At 42.4% G+C, this 11,158-nt stretch overlaps 1 pseudogene across 1 annotated transcript; it reads right to left on the reverse strand.

The window, feature by feature from the left end:
• Positions 1-795: 795 nt before the first annotated feature.
• On the reverse strand, positions 796-6,698 carry LOC309640759 (olfactory receptor 5V1-like; annotated as a pseudogene). Its single transcript has one exon. The product of its transcript is annotated as an olfactory receptor 5V1-like (transcript).
• Positions 6,699-11,158: the final 4,460 nt, after the last annotated feature.

The following is an 11,158-nucleotide window of genomic DNA, read 5'->3' on the forward strand; positions in this document are numbered from 1 at the left end:
GACACAGGATGCTCCCAAATGATCTATTACTTGGAGGATTTAAAAATTCTAACGAGAAAACACTCACTCTCTTCACCCTCTTGGGCATCGGCACAAGGCAAGAATTGGCTGCACTCTTTATGCCTCTGATTTCTCCAGAACCTTTCCTTCGAGGAGAAATCTCTGGACTCTGCGGGGACTGTGAGTGGTGACAGTCAGCTAACTCTGAAACTGAAAAGCTGGAGGAAAAGAGACAGGTGAAGGAGATGAGAAGTGGTGACAGGGAACAGCAGGGGCGTCACGTTCAATCTAAGGCTGAGAGTCTGGGTTAATCTCCAACGAAGGTAAGGACCACCAGGAGCTGGCCCCACTGGCCTTGTCACATGGGGTGGGGATGGGGGACAGCTAAACCACCTTGGCCACTTTCAGAGAAATGAAGAAGAGTGGGAGGGCACCCCTGGGAGCCAGTTTGAAAACGGTCACTGTTGTGAAATAATAAGATGCACTTTTCAGAAAAGTGAAGACTGTTCTCTTGGTTCTCAAAGACTTGCAAATACTGTGTGTTCTTCCGGAGGCATGCTGAAGCCCCCAGCCTTTGAGGGCAGAAATGGGAAGTAATCTGGGTTCAATACAATCCAGCACTCACTCCTTGAGGGTGTTGAGGATGACCAGTGTCTACCCCTTGGGTGCTATGGGGCCTGAAATCCCCTTATCACCTGGGATGGGAGGGGCAAAGCAGGTACCCCACTGGGCAGCAGGGGGCTTGGCTGGTGGGCGACAGACCATCATCAGATACATGATTTGCAAACATCTCGTGCCATTTTAGATGGTGGATTATCCTTTTCTTTTCTTCAAGAGATCCTAAACCTCTGTAGGGCACTTCGTTGCACTTAGAGGGAGAGGAGGAACGAAATCAGGCTGGCAGGTGCCCAAGGCCAGTGCAGCCCTAGGGCTGGGGAGGGAGGCAGGAGGAAGGGCTGAGAGTTGGCATTAGAGCAGATGGCCACTAGAGGGCGCCAGGGCACCGGTGGAGTCCACCTACGGCTTTCAGGCTGGATCTCCAGGCTCCGAGGTGAGAGGAACAGGTGGAGAAGGCTTTCTGCTTTCCATAGCTTGAAGTTATTCGCAGCACAGCGCTTAGAATGAAGGCATAGGATGCCACAATCCACAGGAGGGGAGCCAGTGTCAGGAAACCCGAGGTGCTCGCTCCAGCTCCCCACATGACCCCCACATCACCATAGAATAGCGCTACAACTGGAGCAAACTCACAGAAGTAGTGGTCGATCACCCTGCTGCCAGGGCAGAGAGGCAGAGGGGCTGCCAGGGCCAGAGTGAAGGCAGAGAAGGAGAGGCCACTGAACTAGGCTTCAGCAGCCATTCAACCAGCTGCTCGTCAGGGCAGGGTAGCGAAGGACGTGGCAGATGGCCAAGTAGTATCATGGGACGTGGCAAACAGTAGCAGGCACTCAACTGCAGTCAGTGAGGCAAACGAGTAGAACTGGACCAGACGGCAACCAGCGAGATGGTTTCCCGCGCATCCAGGAAGCTCTGCAACAGCTGAGGCCCGATGTTTGAGGTACAGCCCATCTCCAGCGGGGAGAAGTGGCAGAGGAAAAAGCACATGGGTGTGTGAAGAGTCCGGCTGGAGGCCACAGCCAGCACGACGAGGTTGTTGCCCCCGACTGTTACCACATAGACGACCAGAAAGAGGGTGAACGGGAGAAAGCCCAGGTGTTGCAGCTCCTCAAAGCCCTCTAGGATTAGCCAGGTGGTCTGGTTCTTGCTGTCACTCCTGGGCTGCTTTCTCATCTAGATTTGTCCTCAAGAGAACAGAGGAAGGTAATATTAACCAAGACGGTATTATGACCACACACCATGTTTGGCTTATTAATTTATTCATCAAGCAAGCACTGGGTACAGGCTTTATTGTCTCCTGTTTATAGAAGAGAAACTGAGACTCAGTGAGTTTAAGTCGATTACTCAAGGTCATTATGGTGGAGTCATGATTTGAACCCAAGTGTGCTTGACTCCAAAGCTCCTAACTACTATCCTACAGTGCTTTTTGAAATCCTTTCTGAGTGATAGAAATGTCCATATCAGAGAGCAGTATAGGGCTCTTCCAACCAGCTATTTACCTGACAATCTTCGCTGAGCATCAACAAGAGAAGCATCCCTGGTAAACTCTTCTGGAAGGGTAGGAAGAGGCCCCAGGACTTCTTGGGAGGTGGTCCTGCTCTAGGTCATGCACATTCCTGAAGCATTCACTCATCTCAGACTATTTTCCCTTTCCAAGAAAATGAGACTTGGAAATCCTGACAAAAAATGTATATCATCTACTCCATGAGAGATGCCATATAGAAAGATCTGAATTAACCTAGATCCCACTCTCCTGGGAAGCCATTCTTTTTCCTTGGACAAGTGGCCTGGTGACTGTTGGTAAAGCCATTTTCAAACTTTGCCCAGTCTCTAATCAGTTTGCTGGAAGCTGGGGATACTTTCTTTTTCTTGATTCTCCTGCCTTACATTCCCTATACGAGCCAAAATGTTCAGCTTATCTCACCTAACTGTAGATTCTTTAGAAATTTCTACCCTGGTTTGTTTTCTCTCAGTTATTCCAGGAAGATAATACCAACACACAGGAAGATCTTGATAAGTACTTGTGGAATATATGAAAATATAAATAAATGAATTAGTTATAATGAATTTCCAAGAGTAAATTGCCATGGAAAATTTCAGCATCTGAAATTAATGCTTGGGCTAGAGAAAGAGGCAATTTAAATGATTACCAACAGAGAAGGAATCTCTGGTCCCTCCCCTAACTGAGGGAATATTGGAATATTGCTACTCAGAGCTTCAGATGGAACCATGATTAAGATTGTAGGTGGAAGTCAAAGAGGTGAGTGTGTGTGTGTGTGTGTGTGTGTGTGTGTGTATGTGTTAAGCTGAAGAAACCAGAAAGCCCAACACAATATAGAGTTTTCTCATTTTTGAAGTTAAGAAAGATGACTTTCCACATTAGCAGATGGCAGCAAGAACACAGGGTTTTCGCGTTCTTTTCCTGGTCCTACCTGTTCTTCTGGTCTTGAGCTTACACCATGCAGACACACATTGGTCACATGGGCGGTACAGACATAGAGCAAATAGAGTACTTTCATATGTTTCTGAACATATTTTGTCTTCTATGTACTAGTGACTTCTTAAAGAACTAGGGAGAGACTTGAAATGAGAGTGGAATAGGACTCCGGATTTAGCAGAGAGATGGAGCAAGGGAAGAAGCTAGTAAAATTAACCAAACCAACAAACCAGTCAGCTGACCCCAAACGTTTCAAATCTGGACTCTGAATTGATGCTTATGATCAAAAAGTTACTATCGTTCTTGCTAATCAGTGAATTTGACCTTGGTCCCTGTTAAAATTCTTAAATAGATGTTTTACAGAACATTTGGAATTCTCATAAGGAGATATCATTAGGAACTATATAATGCCAATTACAGTGTGAAACCTCACATAATGTCTTTTATTGATAGTATTAATAATTTAGTAGATCAAAAAATAATTTAGTAGATCAGGAGAAAGGGGTAGGAAAAGGGCATATTAATTTCAGTAAAGCTTCACAGAAAACATGATGACTGCGAGCTTAAAGAGAATACTCTTAGCTTGTTTACTATATAGCAAAAGTATTCATTAATGACCCTCTGAAAGTCTGAGAAAGATGTCTAGTGAAAAGGAGAAAGTTTTGTAGATCTTGTCTTATTCACCTATCTAGACATAGCAAATATGCATGGCTCATCAAACTTCAGATGATATGAATCAAAGAGGGGTAACCAATATTATAGGTGATAGAACTATAATTCAAAAGAATCTTGTCTTTTGGAATGCTAAAGACAAGATGAAATTTAACAAGGGCACATAGAAAATCTGCAGATAGGTTTTAACAATCAGTTGAAAAATTACAGGAAGGATAAGACCTGACTTGGTAGCCACTTCTGTGAAAATGATTTGAGATTTTTTTTTTGACCATCATGAATTAGGACTTAGTAGGTATAAAGTAGGAGGGAACATATGAAGAGTGTGGAGATGTTTAACCTGGAAAAGACTAAACTAATGGCAGACTATGATAGCTGTTTTCAATATTGGAGGGACTTTTATGAAGAAGAGGGATTATAGTTATCCCATAGAAGCTCAGAGGGCAGAACAAAGACCATGGGGGTGGTGGTGGTAGAAACCCCATACCCACCTACCTGTGCTGGTTTCACAGAGGGGATTCTTATGGGGCTAACAATTGTTATTTACAGCATGATTTTTGGGGTATGAAAATAAGGTAAAGCTCACTTTAAGAGAGGGTAAGAGTGGGGACAATGAAGTTTCTTCCTAGAGCCTCCAGAAGTTTGTTGGCAAATATGGGCCCCATTCATTGGAAGTAGTTGGAACAAACACAAGACATTAAAGAAATATGGCATGCTTCCGAATTTCTTTAGGCTGTGTCAGAGATGGTCCTCTCTGGAGGCAGAGAGTAGTTTGGGTCCAGATAAATTCTAGGTACTCAGGTTCAGTAGAGAGGGGACATAACCTGCTTTGGGCTTGGAGTCAATGCCTTCTCTCCTGGTTGTCTTACCCCTGGACTAAATTCTTCTGCCAGCTTACAGGTCTGTGGACTTTCTGCTTCTCTCCTGTGAAGGCTCCATGTTATTGGCTTCTCCCCACTCCAAGGTACTCATGGAAGACTGTTGACCTTATTCTATATATGCTGCTATGGACACTACTGCCTTTTCTAGAGCAAGACAGCCTCCTTCCCTTCTGGGGGTTGAAGAAGAGCCTCCCCAAGGAGGAGACATATCTTGGAGTCAACCAGATCAGCTGCATGTATGTTTTTGTTCCAGGGAAATGTTTTGGTTCATTCATCAGGGACCACATCCACATGTTTCACTCAAATCTAATGACCTCTTCCTTATGAGATAGGGAAAAACTGGAAAGACATAAGAATATCCATGATTAAAACCAATATTTAATACTTTATAATTCATAAAGCAAATATTAACTTATTTGATAAATATCTGATACTCAGAATGAACCCCAATGTGAAATGCGTGTATGCTATCATTTGTTCTTGCATCATTGGGACGGATTATCTAGAGTATGACCTCTAAGGGCTAGATTAGCAGTCTTCCTACTCTGGCATGGGTCAGGACCTGGGCCCTGCTTTAATCTCTAAACAGGGAGGAGGCAGGAGAAAACGGCCATATAATTCTTTATTTAAAAATATATCTTTATTGGAGTATAATTGCTTTACAGTGTTGTGTTAGTTTCTGCTGTACAACAAAGTGAAGCAGCTATACGTATACATATATCCCTATCTCCCCTCCCTCTTGAGCCTCTCTCCCACCCTCCCTATCCCACCCCTCTAGGTGGTCACAAAGCATTGAGTTGACAGCCATATAATTCTGTAGATAATTTTTTCTGCTTAGTTTGATAGTTTTTAACATCACAGATTTACATAAACCAGGTCAGTCCTCTTAAAGAGAGTCCAGGAAGATAGTAAAATGCAGTTAAATGACAGATATAAAGAAGAAACCTTGCTGCAGGAATACAGCACTGAGTTCCTTCCATATGAAAGCAGAGAGGGGACCTAGGCCAGAAGGAAGACAGCACAGCGCCACAGCAGAGGCTGGATTTTTCCTAGTAACAGACTAGAATGGCTCCTCCTGGAGGAGAATGGACAAGTGTCTTACTTTGAGAGCTGAAAGGCAGAGTGGAAAGACTTGGATGAGGAAAAGGTGACCTGCAAGGAAGTAACTATAATATTGCTTTTGAGAGAGTAGCTGAGAGTAATATATGGCTGCCTCAGTCTTGGGTTGCTGTAAAGAGCCTGAGAGAGATGCCAGCTGAGAAACAGAATAAGAGACTTTTCGAGGTAGAAAGGAAGTCCAGTGTTTATTAATGTAGAATTTATGATAACAGTAATAAAAATACCCAACTTGTGTTTAAAAGTTTAATTTCAGCTTTTTTTCCCCTGAAGTGTTATCTGTGAGCTTAAAGTGGAAATGAAGGGTCTACATGCTGTTTCCTAGGTATTAGATTAGTTTTTGTATAAAACCGTGCCATACATTAATTAATTCAAGAAATATTGTACTTACCAAGTATTTATGACCTGTCAGACACTGTTCTACACTCTAGGTATAAGGCAGTGAACAAAACAAAATTTGGTTAGCGGAGTTATCTGAACTACTTTCAGTTACCCGCGTCTTGATGATGGATACATATTACCCTCATCAGAAACCTCTTTCATCCAGAGCTGGCTTTCCTGAATGCAGAAATCCTGCCTGGGAAAAAATTCATCTTCATAGGACTAGCTTCTTGTGTCCTTCATATCAACTAACTGATATAAGCATCAAGAATGAATGGAGAGAATATAAAGAGGAGGATGTGTTAAGACCAGAAAACAAAATAACGATACTAAAAGAGATCATTTAGTGAATATCTCTTATGTGTGAGGCACTCTAAGAGTTTTACAAAATTATCTCATTGAAACCTCACAAGAATTGAGGAAGGTAGTTATTATCATTATCTACAATTTACATATATCAGGTAAGTATAGCATAGAGAGATTGAGTATGTTGTCCAGGATCATACAATCAGTAACTGGTGAAGCCAAAATTCAAAGCTGACATTCCACAGTATTGCCTTTGGATAATAGAGAAGGGTAAATAGAAGATATTAAGAAAAAGAAGAGGGGACTTCCCTGGTGGCGCAGTGGTTGAGAATCCGTCTGCCAATGCAGGAGACACGGGTTCGAGCCTTGGTCCGGGAGGTTCCCACGTGCCGTGAAGTGGCTGGGCCCGTGCACCACAACTGCTGAGCCTGCGCTCTAGAGCCCGCGAGCCACAACTACAGAGCCCACGAGCCACAGCTACTGAGGCCCACGTACCTAGAGCCCATGCCCCACAACGGGAGAGGCCACCACAATGAGAAGCCTGCGCACCGCAATGAAGAGTGGCCCCCGCTCGCCGCAACTAGAGAAAGCCTGCGCACAACAACGAAGACCCAATGCAGCCAAAAATAAATACATAAATTTAAAAAAAAAAAAAAGAAGAAAACTGTGATGGGTTGGCCTGGAAATATGATTAAGTTGGTCCATAAAGACTATCTTCAGATGCTTGCTACCTCCAAAGTATTGTGGAACAGACACACAGATCTACAGACATACATGAAATGTACCCTAACTTGGCTCCTATTGATTGTCAAAATTTCATCCTGGAAAAGATAAATAAAGTGGATGTTATCAAACAATGGTCTCAGTCATTAACAAACAAAGTCTCAATAAAGCACTCTTACAATACCTCACTAGGACAGTAAAACTTCTTGGTGAACTCATCAGGATAAACTTGTTGCAACTACATGAACTAATATTCTCAATAAGACTGTTAGTTTGATCCAGTAAGATGTTGGAGGATATTTAGTAAAACTAAAGTTTGGCTTTTGGAATTACTGATCATCCTATGTCATCCTTCATGAAGGTAGCTAGATAGCCAGGCCAACTGTCTTTCAAGACTAATTTTGGATCATGGCAATAAAAACATGTGAACAGCACATATACATTAAAATAACTCCATCACCAAAAATTTTTTTCCTTCCAGTTTTTTTATATGCATTTTTATATAGTTGTAATTATCATCATACATAAAATTTTAATCCTAATATTTCACCTAACATTTTATTGTAAGCATTTTATATTATTTTTTAAAAATTTTAAAGTTCTTTAAAAAATAAATTTATTTATTATTTATTTATTTTTGGCTGCGTTGGGTCTTCGTTGCTGTGCGTGGGCTTTCTCTAGTCGTGGCAAGTGGGGGCTACTCTTCGTTGCGGTGTGCGGGCTTCTCATTGTGGTGACTTCTCTTGTTGTGGAGCATGAGCTCTAGGCACATGGGCTTCAATAGTTGTGGCACGTGGGCTCAGTAGTTGTGGCTTGTGGGCTCTAGAGCACAGGCTCAGTAGTTGTGGTGCATGGGCTCAGTTGCTCCGTGGCATGTGGGATCTTCCCAGACCAGGGCTCGAACCCATGTCCCCTGCATTGACAGGTAGATTTCCAACCACTGTGCCACCAGGGAAGTGCCAGCATTTTGTATTATTTCTTCATTTAAAATAATCATACAATATTCATTATGTAGATACAGCACCATTTGCCTAACCATTTTTTCATTGAAACTTTGAGTCTACATATAGACCATATATGTAGACCATATATATTCCAACCTTCCACTAAGTGGGTGGGTCATTTATCTTCTTCTTATATATTTCTACTGATAAGAAGACAATATATTTTCGGGTATCTCATTTATTCAACAAATGTAGTTTTGAACCCCATGACATGTAGGGCATTATTGGTTGGTCAAGACACAGAATTTTCCTGTAGATAACTATGGTACAGTATGGAATGGGATAACTGCCACAAAAGAGCTACATAGTTATTGAAATCATAGAGAAGGGAGTAAAGGAAATGAATGGATAGAGTGGAATGTGAACTAGAATTCAAAGGATAGCAAAAGTTTTAGAAAGTTAAAAATGAGGGTAAGTGTCTTCAGCTTCCACCTCTTAAGGAGTAAACTGGTACCAGATTAGGTCTCCTAATGTAAGCAATTACATAATGGACACAATATATCAAGTACCTGTTTACAGCTATTGGAAAACATACAGCACCGGACAGTAACCCCTGAGAGAAGGGAAACCACTGAAGTGAGCTATGCCACCACCTTGGCTTTCTGTTTTCACACACTTTTGAGACCCAAGATCAAAGAAGGGGCAAGGCAGGACTGTCTCGCTGAGTTGAAGAGACAGAGATCAGAGTTTGGGGAGGCAGAGATAGTTTGAATCTGTGGGCAGCAGAGGAGGGAGATATGCAGAGACAGAATTCTAGAAGCCTGTATATGGATACCCACAAGACTTTAGCTACGTATTATTAGGAGTGTAAATTGAGTAACTACTCGAATTCACACAGAGTGGGAGATGTTTAAGGTCTAATCAACCAGAGTGGAGACATCTCATTGAAAACTGGGAGCATTCAGTAGACACCTCAGAAAGGCTACACTTGAATAGGGTTAAATCAGCCCAAGAATAAGGGCTCATCTTGACCTGCTCTCACAAAGTTTTAAAAACAAGTCTTAAAAGATTAAACTGAACGTTAAGTATCCTAACTGTCTACCAGTACAAAGCCAAAACTCTTTAAAGGAAGACAACAAAATTCAGACGCTCAATAACAGAACACCCATAATGTTCCAGCATCCAATAAAACAATTAGTAGAAATACAAAGAAGCAGAGAAATGTGACCACTAGGCAGAGAAAAATGAGGCAATAAAGGACATCAGCAAGATGGCAGAATAGGAAACACCAGACCTTCCTTCAACCATGGAGACAAGGATTTAACAATATATGAACAAGTTGCTTTTGTTAGAAAATCAGAAACCAGCTAAGAGATTCCTGGATAGAGATCTTCCTGTTAGATTTTGGGAGTTCAGATTCTTTTTCTGCTTCAGCTACTAACTGGCTGCCCTCTTTGCCTTTCAATAAAATGATGAACTGAAACAACGTAAACAGAGTAATCCAGTACTTTACTTCATTAAAACTTGGCAGGTCCCAATGGTATGGGAAACCCTGGTACTCCTCAGGTTTGGTGAGTGGGTAAAATATCCTTCCTCAACTCTCCTGCTGGTGATTCCATGAGACTAGCCTGCAGGTTTTTCCATCATAGCTGGAGACAGAACTGCCCTGAGTGGCACCAAACTGCTCTCCAAATGGTTATGAAGAAAGGTATCTTCCATTCCTCATTTCTTCTTTTGTTTTTCAATTTATTTGTTTATTTATTTTTGGCTGTGTTTGGTCTTCGTTGCTGCGTGCGGGCTTTCTCTAGTTGCTGTGAGCAGGGGCTACTCTTCGTTGTGGTGCGCAGGCTTCTCACTCCGGTGGCTTCTCTTGTTGTGGAGCACGGGCTCTAGGCTCGTGGGCTTCAGTAGTTGTGGCACATGGGCTTAGTTGCTCCGCGGCATGGGGGATCTTCCCGGACCAGGGATCGAACCCGTGTTCCCTGCATTGGCAGGCAGATTCTTAACCACTGTGCCACCAGGGAAGTCCCAATTCCTCATTTCTTATATCAGAGGAAGAATTGTGGATATTTGTAAGAATAAGTCATTTGTGGTTTTCTGAAAGTGAACACCTCAGATTTGAAAGCTTATGCCAATTAGGTGTATTCCTGAAAATGGGTACAAACTGTTATGTCTAATCTTTTGAGGCCAGCAGACTGTAAACAGGGGTAAACAGAAAATAAATATTTCTATTTTTGGCCTGAAAGTGGTAAAAGCTATTTTGTGTTTAAAAAAGAGAGAGAGAGGGAGAGAGAGAGGGAGAAATTTCTGCATCCCAGGCAAGCATGAAGCCCAGCAGGAAAATTCTTGCATTCGTTCACCAGAGCACTTCTCCTCAGCATGACTTGGCATGATTAAGAGAAACCTCCAACTCCTGACTTCTTCCTTGGGAGGGAATGGAGTGGAACGTATATCCAGTGTTCTTTTTGTGGTGCTGCCAAGGGACTGGTTTCTGTCTTACCTGAGTCTAAGCACTGAGAAGAATGGGATGTCAGGTCATAGAGAGCAGAGGCAATCAAGGTGGCTTGGCCTAGCACCAGAGTCTGCACAGATAGACACTAGGTGGAACTCCAGTACTGCAACTTTCTACAGTTCCAGAGAGGCTGAAGTATTGCAGACAGACACAAGGAGGAGATCTTAAGTAGAAACTGGTAAGTCTCTTAATTAGGAGATGACATGTGCAAACCCAAAGAGGATGCATACCCAGAAAAGGCTTGAGAGGTCTCCACATTCTCTAGCTGGGCTGATTGGAGAAAGTCCTCCCTGTGGAAACCAGACCACAAAGACTGAGAGAGGTAGCTGAGTTTTCAAATGCTTAAGTCCCAACAGAAAATAACACAACACACAAAGAAACAGAAAAACATAGCCTATTCAAAGGAACAGATTAAACCTCCAGAAACCAACCCTAAAGAAATGGCAATATGTGAATGACCAGACAAAGAATTCAAAACAACTATCATAAGATGTTCATGAATTAAAAGACAACACAGATGGACGACTACATGAAATCAGGAAAATGATGCATGAATAAAATGAGAATACCA

This window comes from Balaenoptera physalus (genome assembly GCF_965194825.1).
Source record: "Balaenoptera physalus genome assembly, chromosome: 13".
In the NCBI taxonomy this organism is placed as follows: domain Eukaryota; kingdom Metazoa; phylum Chordata; class Mammalia; order Artiodactyla; family Balaenopteridae; genus Balaenoptera; species Balaenoptera physalus.